Raw genomic sequence first — 24760 nt, 5'->3', positions numbered from 1 at the left:
ACCTTAGAAAATGGCCGCCGGAGACCTCATAGCGGGTGTGTCCAGAGGAGGAGAGCAGCAAGACCACAGTGGAAGGGCGCGCTGAACTGAGTGGAGGAGCCGCTTAAATAGGGAAGCTGTCTCCCCTGGCCGGTTATTAACCCCTGGGATGCTGGTTTCCCGCACCATAATTTCCCTGGTGGAAAAGTGGAGCGCAATGGCCGGAGCCTGCATCCACACCCAGCACCTCCGGTCTGTCCCCTGAGACCAGAGGCATTGACTGCCATTATGCGCGAGTCACTGCGAGCGGCGACCCGCCTCACCTGTCCCCTGATGTCCGGGTCCTCTCCGGGGGCCCTAGCTAGTGCTGACCCCCGGAACACCTGCCGAGATCCCGAGATCAGTGCAGACTTCCCGGCACTGGAGGGGTAACGGAGCGGCAGCACCTACGTCCCACAGACAGTCTGCTGCTGCACGCTCTAGTATTTGTAAAAGTAAAATAAATAAAGAAATAAGCTTTAGGGTTCTGAAGAACAGCCCCCCCTGCAAAATGGTGACCCGATTCTGGCCGGGCACCAACGAAACTGAGGTGCCTCTGACTCGGGACATAGGGAGAGTGGACCCAATGCATCCTGGGAGCTGAAAAGCTTAAACTGTGTGGTGCCTGGATTGGTTCCCATCACTTACACCCTAAGGTCTCCCTGCGGAGCCTATGGACCCTGAAGAAGAAATGCACAATTATTATCCCTTTGTGGTGTCTGTTGTACATGGTGAGAACACTTTGTAGTGTTGGGATGGGGGTGTCTGTGTGGCAGTCATGCACAGGCTAGTATGGGGCACAGATACAAAGAGAAAAATAATTCCTAATAAAGCAGCCTCTGTATATTGGCTGATGGCTTTTACTTTCCTGTCCTCTACGGAACTCAAATTGTATAATGGAGATCAGTGTTGGGGTCATAAACAGATTTTGTTGCCCAGTAGGGTGGGAGGTGTTTTTCTGTTTTTGCAACCACAAAATGGGCTCTGTTGTAGACTAGGTTTATTTTGTACACTGGAAGACCAGGCAAAGGGCTGCGCCGCACGCTGGGACGCCAGGCAAAGGGCTGCGCCGCACGCTGGGACGCCAGGCAAAGGGCTGCGCCGCACGCTGGGACGCCAGGCAAAGGGCTGCGCCGCACGCTGGGACGCCAGGCAAAGGGCTGCGCCGCACGCTGGGACGCCAGGCAAAGGGCTGCGCCGCACGCTGGGACGCCAGGCAAAGGGCTGCGCCGCACGCTGGGACGCTGTACTACTGATCACCAGTAATAGGCTCTGTATTGTACACTGGGCCACCAAGAAATGGGCTCTATATTGTGCACTAGTACCCAGAGAAAGGTCTCCATTTTGTGTTCCTATTACACACACAGGCTCTAGGATCTCTAGGTAAAAGGTCTGATCCAGTAATGATATTGCTGTTTGCACACACACAGCCTCACCTAGGGGCCCATTTATTAATGAACGCTTTTGCAATGCGATCAGGACATGTCAGTACTGCCAATGATCGCATTGCAAAATGCGATCATAACTGCCGGATAAGATACCTGCTGAGGTCCCTCCTCGATACATCCGGGGTATACATAATATTTGAGGGAAACCCCCGAAAAACAAGAGATATGGTAAGAACTTACCTTTGTTATCTCTGTTTCTACGAAGTCCATAGGGTCCACAGGGTTGACCTTGGGGTATAGGTTGGGAACCAAATCCGGGCACCACGCAGTTAAAGCTTTTAGCTCCCAGGATGCACTGGGTCCACTCTCCCTATAACCCCACCCCCAAGCCAGAGGCACCTCAGTTTGTAAGTAGCCAAAGGCCGGTGGAGAGAAAAAGAGAAAACTGGAACACTCGATAACCATACTCACAGAAATAGGAGACGGAAAACCGGTGACCAGCCACACAGCCCATATGAAGCCAGGTGCGTCAGGGCGGGCGCCCTGTGGACCCTATGGACTTCGTAGAAACAGAGATAACAAAGGTAAGTTCTTACCATATCTCTTGTTTTCTACTTCAGGGTCCATAGGGGGTCCACAGGGTTGACCTTGGGGATGTCCCAAAGCAGTTCAACCAAGGGTGGGGACGCTCCTGTGCTGAGAGGAGAGTCCGTTGCCAAAAAGGAAGCATCCTGAGAGGCAAAGGAAACCAATGCCTAGAACCTTAAAAAGGTGTGGACAGAAGACCACGTGGCCACCTAGTAAGGCAAAACAGCCGAGGCGCCACAGCAAGCCGCCCACGAGGGTTACATGGCCCGAGAAAAAACAAGCATCAACAACAGAAAGGCCTACCCATGGGTAGGCCCCTGAGGAAGACCTACGAGCCATCCAGTCAACATTTGGTTATAGGCCGACCATCCTTTCCTGTGAAAACCAGAAATCTCAGACCACCAATAAGGGGTCCGATTTCCGTAAGGAACCTGAACGGATCACATAAATCCAAAGAGGCCGGACCACAGTCAATGAGGCCACACCAGCCGAGAGGACTGGGGACTGAATGGCCGTACCATAAGTTCCAGAATAATATGGAACCTAAAAACCACTAAGAAGAAACACAGGGCGAGAGCAACTCACACCCTGACATGATGCCCTCCAGAAGAGGGAGCCATATGAGAACGCTCCCAATTCAGACACTCTCCTGGTTGATATAAACACCCTGAGAGAAAGAGAGAGCCTAAGCAATAGACCATGTAATGGCTATCACAACCAGCGGTTCCATTGACTGTCCCCGGAGGGAACGAAGAACCACTACTAACTCCCAAGGAGTCCCTAGGGAGGACAAATGGAGGCATAATCCAGAAAACACTCCAAAGGATGAACTGGATACCAGAGTGGAGCAATTCCATATCTTAACCATACTGACAGTGCAGAGATCTGCACTGTCAGGAAGACCAGGCCGAGGGTGAAACCCAAGCCAGCCGGAAGGAATGCCAGAATATCTGGAAATCCTGGACACTGGAGGATTGTATCGACAGGTACAATACCATAAGATTTATGGCTGCCACAGTCTGTGGTAGGTCCCAGCAAAAGCTGATCCATGTGCTCTAATTATTCCAATGATGACAAAGCCAGGGAAGCCGTAAGACCACTGTAGGGACACAGTCAAAGACAAATGACCCAGGTCCAAGGCAAAACCAAGGACCCTGAGACAACAGGTCTGGGCAGCGAAGCATCAGGAATGGAGTATCGATGGAGAGACTCCGAAAATCCAAGTACCCCTGACATCTGGGGCAATCAGGAGCCACCAGCAGGAAAGCATCTCCGTCTCAATTGAAACACTTCCAAAGACCTCGAGGAAGAAGGGAGACCGGAGAACACAGGTACACAAAGTGGAAGGACCACTTCACCGACAAAGAGTCGCTGAAGGTTGCTTCAGAATCCCCAGAGCTGGACTGTAACACCATAGTGTGATAAAGTCAGAAGGCCATGAGGGTCACCTCAGGGGGGCCCCCCCTGCTCACCAGGAGATGAAACCTCTCTTGGGGAAGAGACTAGTCCCCGGGATGCACGTCGTGACGGCTGAGGACTCCCGCTTCCCAATGGAGAGCTCCTGAAATGAACGCTGCCGAGATGGTCGGGAGGAGACCCTCGGACTATGTCCGAATATGTGACATACCTGTCATTGCCACCCAACGAACAGTGTTGCTAAAAAGGAAGCCACTGTCCTGACCCTGTCGGACTGAACCTTTTCAGGTTCACCAGGAAACAAGAGTTATGCCAGAGTAAGTTAATTGACAGGGTGGAATCGACAGACGTCCAACTGCACTGAAAAGGATGTGAACCAGACACTGTCCATAGCAAAGAATACCCTGGACGAGATGGCCATAGCCACCCGGACAGGGACCGACTTGCCTCCGGAGAGAGCATCATCGTTTGAACAGTGATCAGACAGAAAAAACTCGTTCCATCTGGAGATAAGCCAATTATGGAAAGGCCTGGAATGGAACTGAGCCCATTCCACCCTTCCAAAGGCAGACACTGAATATTTGACCATGCATCCCAGAGTGTAAAGACATATATCGACTGCGTAGACAACCATGTACTCCTAATGGAAGAGTGGAGATTCCGTCTTACGCCAGAAGAATTCTCAGATTCTGAGAATCCAGCAGGGATCCTAGATGAAGAATACCCAGAGAGGGATGCAGGGAGGACTTTTTCCCCGTTGATTAAACGTCTGCACCCTGAAGAAGCCACAGTCATCCTGACCTGGCTGTAAAGTACCCTGGTATTCCCGCTAAGAGCAGGAGGCCGTCCAGGTACAGGAGCATTGGGATATACTGAACAGGAGAACTGTCAGAAAATCCAAAACGCTGGTAAACCCCTGTGGGGCTGAGGACAGTCCCAACAGGCAGAGCCCGAAAAATTGTAAGTGCTGTGATACAGCAAACCTCAGCCCATGCTGAGGAAAGGTCTCTGTAAGTACCCGTAGGCCACGCGTCCTGTATATCCAGTGATACCATAAAGTCCCCAGGTTCAAAACATCGTATGATGGAGCATAGGGATTTCCTCCTGAGCCCAGGTAGCTTTAGGAACTGGTTCAGGGAATTGAGACAGAGAATAGGCCAAAGAGGCCCATTCAGCCACCGCACCAGAAAGAAAGCAGAACAACCAGTCCCTCACTGAGATAGTGGGGATGGCCTAATTAGCTCAGCTTACCGCAACAACTGCATAGCTTTCTGGATTTGTAAGGCCCTTGTAAAGAGGCCGCCTGAGCAAAGAGAGGGCGTACCCTCCTACCCACGTAGCCGCGGCAACTTGACACTAGTACCGGGCGAACTGAGAAAATCGGTATCTCCCAGTTGTAGGCCTGTCCCGTCAGGCTGAAGAGATATCCGTAGGTTCAGAAGCAGGATCGGCTGGCAGTCCAGGCCTGCTCGGTACTGGATATGTCGGCCCTTGTAGATGCCGACAGTCTACGAAGAAACAGACCTTTAGGCTGACCCAGAGGACAAAAAAGACTTAACAGACTTAGTCTGAGGCCTTGTAGTGGGCATAGCTGAAAGCGGTAAACTTGTTGTTAGTAATACTGCCAATGTTACTACAATCTTGTCAAGGTCAGGACCAAACAAGATCTACCCCATAGATGGTATCTGCACCTCTGCATTCCCAGAGCGCAGCCATAGGGTATTACGGAGGATACAGTCGCAGCCGGAACTCTGAAAGTTAGGAGACTGGTATCCAATATAGGCATTTCCACCTATGACAACTGCATATATTACGTGAGCGACCAAATACATTTGAACCCCCGACGTGTTGAAGGGGAAAAAATGTTAGAAATGCATCAGCCCAATATGCAATAGTATTAACCAACCATGCTATAGCCATGGTAGGATGGGTAACAACCCCTGAAAGCAAGTATACTGATTTCAGGCAGAGTTACCACCTACGGATCCGAAAAATCCGACCACGCAGGAATGGGAGGTGTAGTAACGCCTGTAATCAGACGAGTAACATGCTCATCCACCCCAGGAGGGGCTCGTGATGACCCTCAGGGAATTTGGGACAGGAGGCCAAACACTGTTGTAACACCTCCTATCTGGCAACAGCCAGAGTCCCGCCATGCGATCCACCCGCTAGTCAGCAACAGGGAACCCGAAGGCATGTAAGACTGAGGGTGTATGATACAGGTGCAGGTCAACATTCACTCTAACCAGAATGGACCTGCTACTAGCCCTAAAGCAGGGATAATAATACCTGAAATAGGCTTCCCCCCGTGTAAGAGGGAAAGAGCCCAAAATAGTATCCAGTTCACAGCAGAGCCAACTGGGAAGTAACCACAGGGCGTCAACAACGCCAATTAGCGTTTCGTAGAAAACGACATCCACCCAGGGTGGCTGTTGTGGTAATCCCTGCAAGGGGAATGACAGACTATTGTGGCACCAGCGGGAATTCATGTACTGCGAAAAACCCCTGCAGGGAGCGGTAGTCTGTGTCACAGGGGAAGAGTGCAAGAAGCTGCGAGATACCCTGAGATGAAAAGGGCAGTATGGTGAAGTAACCCCAAATGAGGTACAACAATGGGGCCCGCCCGGCGATCCGCAATTGAGAGGATCCCGAGAAAACAAACCGCCCAAGGGGGTCGTGAAAGAGGCCGGCACCAGATGACGCCACATACAGAACCCTTTATGAGTCAAATCCTCTGCACTAACACCTGCAGCACATGGCTTGCAGGATAGTAAAAATGGGTGCAGTATAACGATCTATCTCCTGGTCAGACATATCTGACCAACCCTCTTGGCGGAAATATTAAGCAGCGCTATACTGGTCCTGACTGATGCCAAAAATTAGCTGCAGGGACCCATTTTCAGCGTATGCAACACACAGTTCCATCTAAAATATGGCAACGTGCAGCACGCAACAGTATGTGACAAACCTCACAAATATTAACAAGTATATAAATGTGAGGTCTCAGAACCACCCTAAGTACAGCTGTATTAGGGCAGATAAAGAAAAGGGATAGATATACACTGACAGGTGAGAGAATAAAGTACAGACAGTCAGCACTAGCATAAGTCACATACAATGCAGATATATACATATATACAGGAACATGTCATATAATATACTGCACTATTACACTGCATGCAACTTACCCAGATTCAGTATCTGGGATGGCTACAGCGCTGTGTACACTGACCTGATGGTGAGGTACGCAGGGGGACTGGACTCACTGCCATCTCCAGAGATTTCTGCTGCACAACAGAGATAAAATGGCCGCTGGAGACCTCAGAGGAAGCAGCTCAGCGACGCCAGACTATAGATACTGAAAGGCGCGCTGAGCTGAGGGGAGGAGCCGCTGTAACAGGGAAGGCTGCCTCCCCTGGCCGGCTATTAACCCCCGGGACGCCGGCTCCCTGCACCGAACACTAAGTCCCTGGTGGTCTAGTGGGCACACGGGGTATGGGGGGCCCGCCGCCACTGCTGGCGCCTCCGGCCTGTCCCCTGAGACCGGAGGCACAGGACTGCATTTGAAATGCGCGGTGATCCGCGACCTTACCTGCTCCCCGTGGATCCGGCAGCAGTCCTGGGCGCCCACAGAGTCCGGCTAGTACAGACTCTGGGGTCCCGCTGCGATCCCCAGATCTGTACTGGCGTCTCAGCGCCAGCGGGGTGACGGAGCGGCAGCTTAGACGTCCTATGGACAGTCCGACGCTGCCGCTCTGAAGAGTCCAAAGTCCATGGCAAAAACTTTGTCCTTAAAAAAAATAAAATAAGCTTAGGGGCTGCTAATCAGCTCCCCCTGCGCTAACGGTTACCCGACTCCGGCCGGGCACCAACTGAAACTAAGGTGCCTCTGGCTTGGGGGTGCGGTTATAGGGAGAGTGGACCCAGTGCATCCTGGGAGCTAAAAGCTTTAACTGCGTGGTGCCCGGATTTGGTTCCCAACCTATACCCCAAGGTCAACCCTGTGGACCCCCTATGGACCCTGAAGTAGAAATGTGTGTTTTCGGGAATTTTACCTCAAATATTCAATGATAAATGGGCCCCCTAGTATGGGGATGGGGATAAATGAATGATAACCTTACTGAATGATTTCAGCATGCAGCTGTAAAGGAACGGTCTCATCAGAGCTGATCCTAGGTTTATCTGCCACCCAGTTGTGGAATAATGATAAGCCCTGTAGTACTACGGCTCCAAAAGCCATCCATGAAATCCGGACAATTACCTACAAGGCACAGGTTCGGGGTCTGTTCTTTACCTTGCGGTTTTCCAAAGGCCGTCTTCTTTGCTCAACCCAAAGAACAGCACTATGTAACAGAGAAGCCACCTAAAGAGTTTTCCCCTTGCAGACACAATAACCACACTGGTAGTAGGTACAGATCGATTTTATTTTTCTTAATGCACACAGATGAACGGTGCCAAATCCAAGGACCACTACTCTCTGCTGCCTTTGACACTGTGGACCACCCTCTCCTGCTGCAAATCCTTCACTCCCTTGGTCTACATGACACTGCCCTTTCCTGGCTATCCTCCTACCTCTCTGACCGATCCTTCTCTGTCTCCTCTCATGACTCCTATTCCCCACCACAGCCTCTTACAGTAGGTGTTCTCCTTCAGTGCTGCGGCCGCCATTAAAACACGTGGGGCCAGCCTCATTACAATATAAAATGCAAAGAGGTTAAATTATAACAAGAGACTATGGGAGAGATGTAGTAAAGGGAAAATGTGGCCAAAAATACAAAAAACTATTGTTTTCGGCATTTTGGCTGCATCTCCCACAAGTACCGAGCCCTGGAATGCGTTACTGTCCGGAGCTTGGACCCAGTGGGCAATGCCATTTGCTTCTCTTTGCAGTAGTCCCCGAGAGGGATTCATTTAGATCCCTCCCAGCATCCCCTGCAGCACGTGCGTCACCCAGCGCATGCGCAGAAGGACACCTGAGGGATTTCTGGGTCATAAACCCAGAAGTGCCCTCTTCGCAAAGGACATCTTTATTCAGGAAGAGCTGCCCTTAGGGATTTTAACCACAATTCTAGGTACTGTACATACCGGCGTTATTAAATGTGATGCGTAGTACATGCCGCCCTTACTCTATAATACATTATAGTGCATTGTCCTGAGGATGGTAAAGGACAGATCACTGGCTGCCAGGATCTCTACAGTACAGACACCTTAATGCTGCCCATCATAGATCACACAGCCATACACCTGTGTGCTCTATACTAAGCTTACACCTTAAGGCCCATGTGTCCGGGGACACACACAACCAACACCTATATATTCAATACATACCGCCAGAGTCAGATTAAGGCGTAGCACACAGGGTGCAAGTACTCCCGGGCCCCCCACTGCCTGTTATTAATAAGACAATAATAAGGGGGAGAGGAGGGCGCTGTAGATGCTGCGCTGCCAGCACACTGGCACAGGCAGCACAGTAGGTAGCGTTCCCGCTAGGCTGTTTTAGCGGGGCGCGGCGCCCTGCCCTCCTTCTGGAGGGCAAAAAGCACCCTGCCCTCCAGGAGGAGGGCAAAAAGCGCCCTGCCCTCACAGCCTGCGGGAGCCGTTCTCACCCGCGGGACGCAGTGTCCCGCGGGTGGAGAAACATGCGGTGACCCGGTCACCGCCGGAGAATAGACGCCGGGCGCATGCGCCCGGCATCTATTCTCCCTGTCTGCAGGGCTTGGGGGCTGCCCGGCGTGTCCGTAAGTGCCGGGCACGCCCCCAAGAGTGACGAAAAGGGGACGCTTCCTATAGACACGCCCCTTTTCCAATGACCACGCCCCCTTCTCGGTCGCATGCCCTCTCTAGCTCCTGCGCCCTGCCTCCCGCCGGAGCTAGAAGGAACACTAAGTAGGGGAGCTTCCCCCCTCACACTGGCACAGGCAGCACAGCAGGGGAGCTCCCCCCCTCACGCTGGCACAGGCAGCACAGTAGGGGAGCTCCCCCCCCTCACGCTGGCACAGGCAGCACAGCAGGGGAGCTTCCTCCCTCACACTGACACACGCAGCACAGCAGAGGAGCTTCCTCCCTCACACTGACACAGGCAGCACAGCAGAGGAGCTCCCTCTCTCACGCTGGCACAGGCAGCACAGCAGAAGAGCTCCCTCCCTCACACTGGCACAGGCAGCACAGCGGGTGACACCCGGGTGCAGCCCACACACGCCTTGTGACACCTCTGTACTCCAGGCCTCCCAATGCTTACACTGGGCCTGCTTACCTACGGAGTCCCGCGTCATCAGTAGCGGCGCTGTACAAATCACCCGGAAAATGGCCGCTGCAGGCATTCTCCCGGCATTTTGCCAACGCATAGTAGACAAGTCACTAGAAAAATAGCTATCACACCATTTCCCTGGTGACCTGCACATGCAGTGCGCTGCCAGCTAAAGAGGAAGGGGTCTCGGACAGAGACTGCACACGGGCCCCCTCCTCTCTGAATACACCCCTATTTACATAGCAATACCAGTTATAACTAAGTATAGCGGATGGGTAGGGAGTCCAGTGTGAGTGTATTTGTGCATCTATGGGACATATGACAAACCTCATCTCAAGCATATGCTACATTAGGGGACCATTTATCATTGTATATTTGCGGCCTAATCCTGGAAAACACCCGTTTTCGGGGGTTAAGCACAAATATTAAGTCCCCCCCTTATGTATTAAGGAGGGACGGCAGCAGATATCTCGCCAATAGGCTACACATCGCAAAACTTACCGGGAGAGGCTTCCATAGGCACCCACCCACGGTAATAGCAGCCGCGTGTGTGCAGTCAGCGGGACATTAGCCCTGACAGCACTACGGGCACATCGCAGGGACAGGCTCCTTTCTGAACCCCTGTCCATGCGTTTGCCGGATCATACATCCGGCGCTATAATCACATTTTGCAATGCGATTATTGGCGGTAATATAATGCCCAGATCGCATTGCAAATGCCATCATTAATAAATGAACCCCTTAGTACTGTAAATTACAGAAGGGCCTATTCATCAACACTAAATGGCCCAGTAACCATGCGGAGACACTAGTTTCTGCATATTTTAGTTACCGGGCCGTTCATCATCAGGGGCCCGGTAGGACCACCTGATATTCAGCAAACTCCGAAAACTGTTTAATAAAACATTTCAAGTAAAAAAAAAAAAAAAAAAAACTAAGGTACTAATTAAGTCACCGGTGCCCAAGCATGGTTGGGAATCCACTGCCTTACAGCTAATTTGCACAGTCTCATTAATTGCACTAAACCCTTTCCCTTTTGGTTGCACCAGACATGTCCTATACAGTTAATGCTACACATTGCGTAGAATATTTAATGCAGGTGTTAAATATTTTTTGCGGAAATTCTCAATGTGCATACGCGGATGGCGTATACGTCACTGGGAGACGACGGAGGGGGATCTAGAAGATCTCTATCTGGAAGAATTTGTGATATAGTAGCCAGTTGGTATTACCTATCGGGGCCAAGCTCCATACATCCAGAAGCACACCAGATGCCATGGGGGCTGCATTTTTGGATGAAAATAGAGGGGCTGCAGCAAAAATCAAAGAAATCTGATTCCATCCCTTCATAATACATCTGGAGGATCCTTAATATTTGCGGGTAACCCCCGAAAACAGCTATTTGAGAAATATCCTGAAAATATAATAATAATAATAATAATAATAATAATAAACAGGCTCCTATAGCTTACAGGCTACGATTACAGGTAGAGGCTTAATTATGGGGCAGTGAAAAGTTACAAACCTTTTCCTAAACATGCTGAGATGTTTCAATAAATCATTACATTCTATTAACTGAGCAGTGAGCGCTGCTCCTGGCCCGGGACCACACCGCACCAACCTTCCCCTCCAACACCCCCCCCCCCCGAAATATATTACCTTCTGACAGCAAGCTAATCTCTTCTCCTGTGGCATCATCTTCCGAGTGACATCTTTGGGAAGATAGCGCCACACAGCGAAAGCAAAGTCTCCAGCATTATGCCAGAGCCTCTGATCTCTAGTACACGTGCGCCGTCTTCCCAAATATCATTGGCAAGATGGTGCTGCCAGAGGGGAGGGACCTGCTTCCCAGAGAAAGGTAAGATGCGGATGTTGGGGGAGTGGGGGGTGCATTGATCATCACCCCCGAATGTGCCCCTTGCTGAGGGACCTGACCACGCCCCTGTTCAGGCCACGCCCCCTACAGTACCTGGGCCCGATGCCACGCTCTTCTACCCGGATTCTAATAGGTTAGAATGTGATCTCTCTACCCAAACACTCGCTCTCTCTCTCTATACATGCCCACACAATCATGTGATGTCTAAGTGATGGCGGTGAGTGACAAAATATGTGGGTCCCAGGGACCCTCCACTTTAAAAAATATGAGGTCCTACCTGACCATTTCTGGGTTCCATCATAATTTATGCTTTAGAGCTCCCCATATGCCTCAGGCCTCCCCTAACCCCTTACAAATGATGCCACACAGCCATGCCCGGCCTTTACACATTATGCCGCACATTAATGCCCTTTACACATTATGCCACAGCAGTGCCTGGTTTTTAAACATTATGCCGCACATTAATGCCCGGTCTTTACACATTATGCCATGCAGTAATAGCAGTTACAAATGATGCCACACAGCCATGCCCGGCCTTCACACATTATGCCGCACATTAATGCCCTTTGCACATTATGCCGTTTAATTCAAGATGCCACAACTGGACGGGACTATGATGCGGTGAGCCACAATTGGCTCATCGCGTCTGCCTCCTATTGGCTGCAGGACCGCGAGCTGTGTTTGGTTCGCGGCCAGTGCCAAACAACCGCCGCTTCTTGGCAGCGAGCTCAGTTTAGCTTGCGCCCGGAGCCAAGCTTCTCCTGCCCCCCACTTTACCGCCGACGCAGGTGGAAGGGACCAGGCAGTCCCTTCCCCAGGTACCCGCTGCGGTGGCTTACCTGGTGCTGGGAACAAACACACTGTCCCAGCGCCGGGCACTGGATGCTGTGCCTATGCTGGGATCAGACACTTGATCCCAGCACAGATTTCCACAGCAGCAGCCAATGAGAGTCTATCGGACTCTCATTGGCTGCTATAACAGACAGCGTTGTGTCTTTCTCAGGGGGACGTGCTGTGCTGCAGCCAGCTGTCAGGGATTGGCCACAGCACAGCGAGTCCCCACTACTCAATATCGGGTAAAATACGCGATATAGCGGGTATTTGCGAACACTGATGTCTAACACATTCCCTCTATAATGTATGGAAGAACAACAAACTTCGGGCCTAAAGCTAAGTTTTACGCAAACCCAATGGTCGGCTCTGTTTTCTGGACGTGAAGAGGCCAGTGGCTGCGTCCTTGTGCGCAGCGTCACTGGCTTCAGCTGCGTCAAAGCACCAGCCATACAGAATAACCAGAAGGTCGCGCAGATGATGTATGGTCACGCAGGGTGAACAGATGCTGCATCCTCAGCAGTAGCCTGGGGTACACAGAAGCCGGCCGGAGGTGACTATTTACACAAGACCCCTCCTACGGCATCAACTTAATATCACACAGCCACTACGTACAAAGACGCAGCTACTGTGCTACTGCCGCCTCCATCTCCGAATCAGGCCCTTATTGCTGCCCTGCAGTCCCGATTCATGGGCAGGGGGAAAGCAGCCAGTGTCCAGTAAAGAGGTGCTGCAGCAGCTATACCAAACACCCAGGAGGAACAGAGTCCAAGTGCCTGATGGTGCAGCCAATACTCCGCTCTCATAGAGCTAGTGACCAGTCAGCACTTGTAGGCAGAGAGTAGAGTAACACTAATAGGAGAGATCAGCAGCAGCCGGTTACTGACAGTAACAGGGAACCCCAAGACCACGTGATAAATCCTCAGGAGGGCAGAGTAAACCCATCAGGTCACCCCAAGTTATTGACTTCCCATAGCAGCATTGTACCCACTGCTCCAGCTCTTATACCAGAACCTCTGTACCATTCTGCGGCCCCAAATATAACAGCCTGCAAAGATGTTGGCTATGCAGGCAGTAGTTATAAAGCGTCAATTTGTTTTAGGGCAACACCAACTTGGTTTTGCCTAAAAACAAATTGCCACTTTAAATCTAGCGGCTGCATCGACCAAATATCGCCACTGCCTGCAACTTACAGGTTATTACAGATGGACAAGTTATAAATATGTAAAGTAAATATAACACTTACACAATTACTAACAGCAGGTTCTTTGCTACCCAGATCCTACTATACTGTTATCACTGTTTATGCCAACTTGCCACTCTGCTATTAATCCCGGTACCCACGGGCTGTTTCTTTTCAGTTTGTGGCTGGTGCCTCCGTTAGGGGGTGGACACTTTTTTTTTCTTTGTGGCTGTGAGCCCATACCGAGCATGCTGAAGCTGGATCATACCATGACTAAGCGAACCCCGCAAGGCCCTGACAAGCCCCTGGTTAGAGATTTTAGGGAGGCTATATTGATGGATATTATTTATTCATGTATTGAAAACTTTTTCCATTCACTTACATGAGATTCCAGAACTTGTACACATTGGTGACTTCAATATAAAATCTTATGGCAGACTTGGGAGCTCGCCAACGCAATGTTTCCATAGAGTGTGTAACCCCTACTTACCAGTATTGTGTGGGCTACGTACTCTCTCGGCTGTTCTATCGATGGTGCAAGGCTGATAGCGAGGAGTAATCCCCGGCTGATACTAATCTTGTACTTTCAATTAGTTTATTCAGTCTACTGATCTGTAATTTTTTCCTTGAAGTGGACCTGGTGATGTCACCAAGGAAAGTGGCCTATACACCCAATCCAAATGATAATGATTACCTTATGCAACTTCTACCATCCAGCTTCCTCCTTCTATAGACACTGTAGCAGCTCAAAGTACCAGCACACACATTACCATATACTGTTCATTTTATTTACAGGGAACACTTCTTCAATTCTCACTTGAATATAAAATATTATAGTATAACATTTACCATTTCGCATTAGTAACAATTACAGACCTTGACATTGAAAACTTTAGTATTAACTACCAGTATACGAACCCACAACTGTAGTCATAACTTTACAACACCAACACAATTCACAACCCATACCTAACACTCTATATCATATTTTGTCATAGCATTATAGTCCCCTCTGTCTGTTACCTATGGCCATACTCTCGGTGGTGCACATTTCTATACTTATACTGGGTTATTCCCAGGTCAGCCCCATTCACACTGAACCTGGGTCTGCCCTGCTAAACCTGCTAGGTCATAAAAAGTGGGTGGCGACTACTCCACAGCCACCAATCAGCTCATTTTAGGCATGATCCAGGTCGAATATCCCAGGTCGCGCCATTTACACTGCACCATTACCCAGGTCCATCCCGGGTTAGATTCCCAGGTCACTTGACCCAGGTTATTTTTCAGGGACCCTTTTTCCACTGAGCCGCTACCCGGGAAGACTAAAGCTGCAAACACACACAACGATTGAGTTAATGAACGATTTTAGTAAACGATTTTCTACCTTGAAAAAATTTACTAAAATAGTTTACTAAAGTTGTTCATTTAAATGTAATGAACGATTTTTATGAACTACAAACGATTTTTGCATATTAACTTAATGAAAATCATTGAGTTGACAAGTCTGACTGAACTACAAACGTGAACGCGCATGAACAATAATCATTCATCGTTTGAGTCAGAAAGTGACCGATTTTTTCGAACGAATATCATTAAACGATATCATTTAACGATAATCGTTCAAAAAATCGTTGTGTGTATGCACCTTAAGCAATAACCTGGGTTATTGCAGCAGTGGAAAAGGGGTATTATTTATTATTTGATCTGAACTCCTTTGTTTAGCCAGGTAACGTGTTAGGGACTCCGTGCCGAAAGACTCCTTTTGAAATGATAACACTTCTTGTATGAATTAGTTTCTCGTGTGTTGATGCTCATAAGATTTTAGTAACACTAGTCTTACGTCAGTAATGAAATATATCCTGTCCTGTAGAAACAATAAAGTCCTCCAATTAGCAGACAAGCTTTATCCGTAATAGCGAGTATAATTAAAGTTACGAACTGTTAAGACCGGATTGGGTTTGAAACCTTAAATCCTTATTTTTTAAGTTTAATGAAATAGCTGTGAATAGTCTATAGATAAGTCTGTGTGAAACTAATTATATAAAACTACGCTTTACAAAGCTACTTTACTAAGTTATATTTTCCATGACTTAGGGGTCTATGTACTAACAGTTGCGGTACTGCTGCAATTATTATATACTCAACTCGCCTGGGATATTTTCTTTTTTTTTTTAATAATATTTTTATTACACAGTTTAAACAGGGAATACATTTCTCTACATAACATATAAATAATATGAGATATGGTAAGAACTTACCCTTGTTATCTCTATTTCTACGAAGTCCATAGGGTTCCACAGGATACCTTGGGGTATAGGTGTGACGTCAGTCGCAGGGCACCAAAGAGTTAAGCTTTCAGCCTCCCAGGATGCACTAGGTCCCCCTCCTATACCCCGCCCCCGGGCCAAGGCACCTCAGTTAGTTACCAAGCCATAGGCCGGAGGAGGAGAAGGAAGAGAGAGAACAAAGATCTGGACACATACAAGAATCACATTCTCACCAGAGGGAGACGGAAAACCGGTGACCAGAGCAAAGCCCATCTGCAGCACAGGTGCGACAGGGCGGGAGTCCTGTGGAACCCTATGGACTTCGTAGAAATAGAGATAACAAGGGTAAGTTCTTACCATATCTCATATTTTCTACTTCAGGGTCCATAGGGTATCCACAGGATACCTTGGGGATGTCCCAAAGCAGTATCCTTTAAGGGTGGGGACGCTCCTGTGCAGAAAGGAGAATCCGCCGCCCGAAGGAAGCATCCTGAGAGGCGAAGGTGTCAAACCTGTAGTACCTCACGAAGGTATGGACAGAAGACCACGTAGCAGCCTTGCAGATCTGAACTGCCGAGGCACCACGTCGAGCTGCCCACGAAGGACCCACAGACCTAGTGGAATGAGCCTTCAGAGAAGGAGGGACCGGTAGGCCTTCATGAAGATAAGCTTCAGAAATAGCCATACGGATCCAGGCTGCCAAAGTTTGCTTTGAAGCAGGCCAACCCTTTTTACGGAAGCCATAGAGGACAAACAAAGCGTCCGACTTCCTAAACGAAGAAGTGCGGTCAACATAAGTCCTTAAGGCCCGCACAACATCCAAAGAGGCCTCACCCACGGAAAGACCCGGTGAGTTAAAGGCCGGAACAACGATTTCCTCGTTAACATGAAACTGGGAAACAACTTTGGGAAGAAACTCGGGCCGAGTGCGGAGTACTGCCCTGTTCCCATAAAAAACCAAGAAAGGGGGTCTACAAGAAAGAGCCCCTAACTCAGAAACACGTCTGGCCGAAGCAATGGCCAGAAGGAAAACAAACAGTCTTAGCTGTTAGCCATTTAAGATCCACTGAGCCCAGTGGTTCAAACGGCGGTCCTTGGAGAGCCCTCAGGACCACAGCCAAATCCCAAGGCGCCACAGGTGGAACAAAGGGCGGCTGAATGCGGAGAACACCCTGCATAAAGGTGCGCACATCCGGGATTGTAGCAATCCTACGGTGAAACCAGACAGATAGGGCCGAAACCTGTACCTTCAAAGAAGCAAGGCGAAGCCAATGATCTAGTCCCGCTTGCAGGAAGGCGAGAATCCGAGACAGACGAAACTCCCGCGGTGCATAACCTCTCGGTCGACACCACTGGAAGAACGTATGCCACACGCGATGGTATATCCTCGCGGAAGACGGTTTCCGAGCTCGTAACATGGTACGCACCACAGAGCTGGAAAACCCCCGGGACCTCAGCATGGCCGTCTCAACAGCCACGCCGTCAAAGACAGCCGAGTCAGGTCCGGGTGAAGGCAAGGACCCTGAGACAGAAGGTCCGGTCGTAGCGGCAACCGCAGAGGACTGTCCACGGACAGACCCTGAAGGTCTGAGAACCAGTGCCGTCTGGGCCACGCGGGAGCTATCAACAGGAGCGTCCCTCCTTCCTGTTTGAATTTCCGGATTACCCGTGGAAGAAGGGAGACCGGAGGGAACAGGTATGCGAACCGGAACGTCCACCGGACGGACAGAGCATCCACCAGAGACGCCCCTTCGTCTCTTGTGCGAGACCCGTACACCGGCAACTTGTTGTTGTGCCGGGACGCCATGAGGTAGATTTCTGGAAGACCCCACCTGTCCACCAGTAGTTGAAAAACGTCCGGGTGCAGGGACCATTCCCCCGGATGAACGTCCTGGCGACTTAGAAAGTCCGCCTCCCAATTGAGCACTCCCGGGATGAAGACCGCTGATATGGCCGGAAGATTGCGCTCCGCCCAAACCAGGATCCGAGAGACCTCTACGAGAGCCGCCCGACTGCGAGTTCCTCCTTGCCTGTTTATGTAGGCCACGGTGGTAGCGTTGTCCGACTGGACCTGCACCGGGCGACCCTGGAGAAACCGCTGTGCCTGCTGGAGAGCATTGAAGACCGCACAGAGTTCCAAGATATTTATTGGAAGCTCCGCTTCTGTCGGCGTCCACCTGCCCTGGAACAAGTGTGGACCCGAAACTGCTCCCCAGCCCCGAAGACTGGCGTCCGTTGTCAACAGGACCCAATTTGGAACCCAGAACGGACGTCCCTTGTTGAGGTGGGTCGTCTGTAACCACCACGTAAGGACACCCGGCGGCTGTGCAGGCAACTGCGCACCCTTGACTGTAAAGCAGAGATCTTGTCCTCCGTCACGAAGATCCTTTGCTGTCCCGAGTCCAATAAGGCTCCAAGATGCAGAATCCTCCGAGACGGGATTAGAGTGGACTTCTGCCAGTTGATTAGCCAGCCGTGCCGTTGCAGCAGTGCAATGGTCAGGTCCAAGTGGCGTAACAGGAGCTCTGGAGATCCTGCCACCAATAACAGGTCGTCCAAATACGGTAACATGCGGACTCCCTGCAGCCGCAGAGAAGCCGCCATGACCGCCATCACCTTGGTGAAAACACGTGGTGCTGTTGCCAGGCCAAAAGGTAACGCCCGAAACTGGAAGTGGTCGCTGCGGATTGCAAACCTGAGGAACTGTTGATGGCGCAAAAGAATAGGGACATGCAGGTAAGCGTCCTGTATGTCCAATGACACCAAGTAGTCCCCAGGTTCCAGCGCCAGAATGATGGACCGTAGGGTCTCCATCCGAAACTTCGGGACCCGCAAAGACTTGTTGAGTGCTTTGAGGTTGAGAATCGGACGATATGACCCATTGGGTTTCTGTACCAAAAATAGATTTGAATAGAAACCCTGGCCCCTCTGGGAGAATGGAACAGGCACTATAACTCCAGCCTGGAGCATAGTGTGCAATACCTTCCACAGACCCGTGGTGAAGAAGCGAGCCGGGGGTCTGTGCCGGAAGGAGAGGGCGTATCCGTGGGAAACCACCTCCAGAACCCAAGTGTCTGTCGTAGTGGTCGACCAACACTGGGCGAACTGTAGCAGGCGGCCTCCCACCCACCCTGGGATCCCCCAAAGGGAGGCCCGGACCGTCAGGCCGCAGGCTTGTCATCTGGCTTGGGGGCCGGACGTCTGGTACTCCATGCCTGCTTCCGGGGCTTGACCGATTTCTTAGGGCCAGCCTGTCGAGGAAACGACTGTGGTTTGGGCCTGCCCTGGGCCCTAGATGACCGAAAGGACGATGGTCCCGAACCAGAAGGAGCAGCGGCCGACGGGAGACAAGCAGATTTGGCTGCCGCCAGCGTGGCCACAATCTTATCCAGATCCGGACCGAAGAGAACTTCTCCGGTAAACGGCAACGCTTCCAGACCTTTCTTGGAATCTGCGTCCGCCTTCCAGGATCGCAGCCACAAGGTGCGACGAGCAGCTATCGCTGCTGAAGAAATTCTAGACACCAGAGTACTAATGTCTAGAGCCGCCTCGTTGATGTAGGTGGCCGAATCACGGAGATTGCCAATCAACTCCGCCTGTTCGGCCGGACAGTCGGATTCAAAAGAAGCCTCTAATGAATCCGCCCAGCGCTCCATCGCTCTGGCAACCCAGCAAATGGCCATAGCCGGCCGTGCTGCCCCCCCTGCAAGGGAATAAGCGGACTTCAGGCAGATTTCTACCTTGCGGTCCGTAGCATCCTTAAGGGAGGACATGGATGGCATCGGCAATGTGGCACTACGGACAAGACGGGTCACGTGAGAATCCACCTGTGGAGGGGATTCCCACTTAGCAAAATAATTATCCGCGAACGGATAAGCCACCGCCAGGCGTCTCTGCGGCTGGTATCTTTTGCCAGGTTGTTTCCACGCCTCCTCTAAATGGTCCACCAACTGACCCGAAAGAGGAAAGACTGTGGCATCGCCCTTCACATCTTTGAAAAAGGCATACTTAGATTTAGCCGCTGGGGGAACTTCGTCCTCAATCACCAAGGCTGTGCGGACCGCCCGAATAAGTCCAGGAATATATACTTTGGACTTAGCATCAGCGTCCTTAGTATGGAGAGGTTCCTGATCGTAAGGATCCAGAATCTCCCCATCATCAGACGTCCCTTCGTCATCCTCATAAGGAGCGGACAGAGACGCCACCGGACTTTTATGAGGCCGCATCACAGACTCCCCTTGCAACACATCCGACAAGTGCTGTACAGAACTCGTCAGGGAGTTAACCCACGCTGGCTCCTGAGAACCCAGGAGCGGGGAAATAGGGAGACTGTGGGGTACCACCAATTGTCGTGGAAACCCCTGCATGGGTGACGACACCACAGACTGCTGGGACAAACCCATCGGAGTAAACGCGGGCTGCGGAGCTAACTGGCCCACTAAAGCTGTTAACGCCTGAGCGAAACAAGCCCAGGGCGGCTCCTGTACCGGTGCTGTAACCGTAATAGGCCGCGCCATGGACAAACACTGCCGGCAAAGGCCCTCCGCGCTACCCTCCCCCTCCGCTAACGGTACTTTGCACGTGGTACACTGTAGCCGGAGGGGAAAATCACTTTCAGACATGATGGCACCACGTATGTGACCTCTCTCACCAATTAAGTATTAAATAGGCGAGAGACCACCCTGCAGCACCGCACCGCAAGGGCTTTAGCAGAAGAACAGGGACAGTAATAAAGCTGACAGTTTAGAGAAGAAAAGTTACAGGCAGCGCTAGCACAGTCACATACAATGCAGAGAAATAACAATTCCTGCACTAACAGCGCTGATTACTCAACTACACAGACACAGGGCCTGGTAGGACACAGCGCTGCATACACAGACCTGAGCCACAGCGGAGGAGAGGTATGCGGGGGGACCCAGACCACGATGCTTCCGTCCAGCGCTTCCAGCAGCGTTCACCATGCGTTCTGGAGAAGATGGCCGCCGAGGAGCAGAGAGGAGCGCTGCCACAGGACCAGTCGGCAGCATGCAGAGAGGGCTGTGTGCAGCGGGGGAGGCGCCGGCTGTGAGACAGGGAAGGCGCGCTCCCCTGGCATGCATTTAACCCCTGGGACGCCGCAGCGCTACCGCTCTGCTGCGGTCCGCTGTCCCAGGGGGTAGTGGAAGCGCAGGTTGGTCGCCTGGCTCCACGCTGCAGCCAGTCCCCAGGGAGCCCCCTGCCTGGGGACTTAGGACCATGTGATCAGCGGGGACCCACCGCGGGACCCCGCTGCTTACCTCTGTCCCCCTTGAATCCGGCCATGGTCCGGAGCATCAGGGGTCACCGCTAGCTGTGACCCCAGACGCCCACCAGCATCCCCGGATCAGTACCGGCGTTCTGGTACCGGCGGGGTGTAGGGAAGACAGCATGGACGTCAGGACTGACTGTCCATGCTGTTCATCCAGATGTGCAGCCACAGCTGCATGAAGAAAAAGCTTCAGGGGCTCTTCTAGCCCCCACTCCAACAGGTGCACCCGACTCCGGCCGGGCACCAAACTAAACTGAGGTGCCTTGGCCCGGGGGCGGGGTATAGGAGGGGGACCTAGTGCATCCTGGGAGGCTGAAAGCTTAACTCTTTGGTGCCCTGCGACTGACGTCACACCTATACCCCAAGGTATCCTGTGGATACCCTATGGACCCTGAAGTAGAAATAATAATTCAATGACATAGTAATACAAAGAAGGCTAAGATGATGTCATACAATAAAAGACAGATTATCCACTTAGTAGTCAGTGACCCATAAAGATAGTATATAGAACATAGCATGAACCATATAGTGACAATATTTTAATTTTTAATTAAAAAAAAAATAATATCCCGACTATGTACTACGGGGAACTCGCAGGGACAGTGGTTGCGGTAATCACTGTCCCTGCGAGTTATATCCCCAGCAGTTAGGAGAAATCTGTCACAGAAGCGGAAGACTTCCTCGGGGGAAGCGGAGACTGAGCGTGCGCAAAGCTTCAGCTTCCGGAGCTGCGGGGGAGAGACGGAAAGATCCCTTTCCTGCACTGGGAGCCCCAATAAGTAAACAGTATACACCATCAGAACATCGTGTAAACCAGGAGTTCTCAAACTCAGCCCTCAGGACCCCACACAGGTCACCCAGCAGGTGCACAGGAGTACTCATTACTCACTGACACATATCCCAGGTCACCCAGCAGGAGCACAGGTGTACTCATTACTCACTGACACATTCCCCAGGTCACCCAGCAGGTGCACAGGTGTAGTCATTACTCACTGACACATTTCCCAGGTCACCCAGGAGGTGCACAGGTGTAGTCATTACTCACTGACACATATCCCAGGTCATCCAGCAGGAGCACAGGTGTAGTCATTACTCACTGACATTTTAAAAGATCCACAGGTGGAGCTAATTATTTCGCTTGTCAATCTGCGAGGAAACCTGGAAAACATGCACTGTTTGGGGTCCTGAGGACAGAGCTTGAGAACCTGTGGGGTAAACTATTGGGGCTAAACTCCAAAAAGTTTCTCTTTTTGGAGTTTAGTACATAGGGGTCAGATCGTAGTCCCCATTGATAATAATGCTATCCAGTTGTGGCAATGGTCTGCCTGGGATGATGGCTATGAGGATGGTGACTGACACCTGCACCTGGAGTGTGACAGGGTAATGTCTGCCCCCTTGTGGCAAAAAGAGAATTCTCTAATAGTATATTTTCCTCTAAATACTGTATATGTGTATATATGTATATCACACAGGCTATATTTTGTCACTGTCACTCTCTATTAGCACTGACGGCCTGACTGCTGGAGTGTTGTTACCGTCCCTTATCATCAGTGTGTATAAGAAGTACCGGAGCCGGTGCGTAGTGAGGGGAGAGAGGCTGACACTGACCTGAGGCTTCCCCCACTATGCTCACAGCTGCCAGGCATCTGCTCTCCGTCACTCCAGCCTCTCCGACCTCTGGTCTCCGGCTGCCGGGCTGCCTCGTCCCCTCCCACTGACAGCTGGGCCAGACGCTTCCCCCTCACTGACAGCTGAAGTCCTGCTTCTCCCCTCCGGAAGGGAGGCGGCCATGACCATGTGTGCGCACCACAGCTGCTGCTCTCTCCCCGGACACTGGACCGTGAGTGTAGGGCAGCTCCTATTTATACAGTGCTGTCCAGAGCCCCGGATGTGTCCCGCTCTGTGCACGAGGGGTCTCGCTCAGGCAGGGGCTCGTGGGCACCCAGAACATTCTCACTCTGGGCTGAGTTCATTTATATATATATATTATATCTAAGCATATTACCTTCATTACCTAGTGGGCTCCACCTATGTATCAATTAATAATTGACAATGTAATTACAAGGTTCCCTGGTAGTAAAATAAAAGGCCATATATTAATACAACATTTGTTCTCATAGAATAAAGGTAACCACTACTACAGTGATTCTCAAACTCGGTCCTCAGGACCCCACACAGGTCACGTTTTCCAGGTCACCCAGCAGGTGCACAGGTGTAGTCATTACTCACTGACACATATCCCAGGTCTCCCAGCAGGAGCACAGGTGTAGTCATTACTCACTGACACATTTCCCAGGTCACCCAGCAGGTGCACAGGTGTAATCATTACTCACGGATACATTTCCCAGGTCACCCAGCAGGTGCACAGGTGTAGTCATTACTCACTGACACATATCCCAGGTCTCCCAGCAGGTACACAGGTGTAGTCATTACTCACTGACACATTTCCCAGGTCACCCAGCAGGTGCACAGGTGTACTCATTACTCACTGACACATTTCCCAGGTCACCCAGGAGGTGCACAGGTGTAGTCATTACTCACTGACACATTTCCCAGGTCACCCAGCAGGTGCACAGGTGTAGTCATTACTCACTGACACATATCCCAGGTCACCCAGCAGGTGCACAGGTGTAATCATTACTCACGGATACATTTCCCAGGTCACCCAGCAGGTGCACAGGTGTAATCATTACTCACGGATACATTTCCCAGGTCACCCAGCAGGTGCACAGGTGTAGTCATTACTCACTGACACATTTCCCAGGTCTCCCAGCAGGTACACAGGTGTAGTCATTACTCACTGACACATTTCCCAGGTCACCCAGCAGGTGCACAGGTGTACTCATTACTCACTGACACATTTCCCAGGTCACCCAGCAGGTGCACAGGTGTACTCATTACTCACTGACACATATCCCAGGTCACCCAGCAGGAGCACAGGTGTAGTCATTACTCACTGACACATTCCCCAGATCACCCAGCAGGTGCACAGGTGTACTCATTACTCACTGACACATATCCCAGGTCACCCAGCAGGAGCACAGGTGTAGTCATTACTCACTGACACATTCCCCAGATCACCCAGCAGGTGCACAGGTGTACTCATTACTCACTGACACATTTCCCAGATCACCCAGCAGGTGCACAGGTGTAGTCATTACTCACTGACACATTTCCCAGGTCACCCAGCAGGTGCACAGGTGTAGTCATTACTCACTGACACATTTCCCAGGTCACCCAGCAGGTGCACAGGTGTACTCATTACTCACTGACACATATCCCAGATCACCCAGCAGGGGCACAGGAGTAATCATTACTCACTGACACATTTCCCAGGTCACCCAGCAGGGGCACAGGTGTAATCATTACTCACTGACACATATCCCAGGTCACCCAGCAGGGGCACAGGTGTAGTCATTACTCACTAACACATTTCCCAGGTCACCCAGCAGGTGCACAGGTGTACTCATTACTCACTGACACATATCCCAGATCACCCAGCAGGGGCACAGGAGTAATCATTACTCACTGACACATTTCCCAGGTCACCCAGCAGGGGCACAGGTGTAATCATTACTCACTGACACATATCCCAGGTCACCCAGCAGGTGCACAGGTGTAATCATTACTCACTGACACATATCCCAGGTCACCCAGCA

At 51.0% G+C, this 24760-nt stretch overlaps 1 protein-coding gene across 1 annotated transcript in view; it reads right to left on the bottom strand.

Moving 5' to 3' along the window:
- The window catches only part of LOC148506097 (uncharacterized), a 205770-nt gene extending 182846 nt beyond the window's left edge, over nt 1–22924 (bottom strand). The window contains exon 1 of the mRNA XM_088447270.1: nt 22710–22924. The gene's annotated coding sequence lies outside the window, so the exon portion shown is untranslated. The remainder of the gene's footprint in view (nt 1–22709) is intronic.
- Nucleotides 22925–24760: the final 1836 nt, after the last annotated feature.

This window comes from Taudactylus pleione, unplaced genomic scaffold (genome assembly GCF_031769625.1).
Source record: "Taudactylus pleione unplaced genomic scaffold, aTauple2 ptg000427l, whole genome shotgun sequence".
NCBI classification, from domain to species: domain Eukaryota; kingdom Metazoa; phylum Chordata; class Amphibia; order Anura; family Myobatrachidae; genus Taudactylus; species Taudactylus pleione.
Note: the sequence above shows the minus strand (reverse complement) of the source record. Positions and strands in the feature narration are given on the sequence as shown.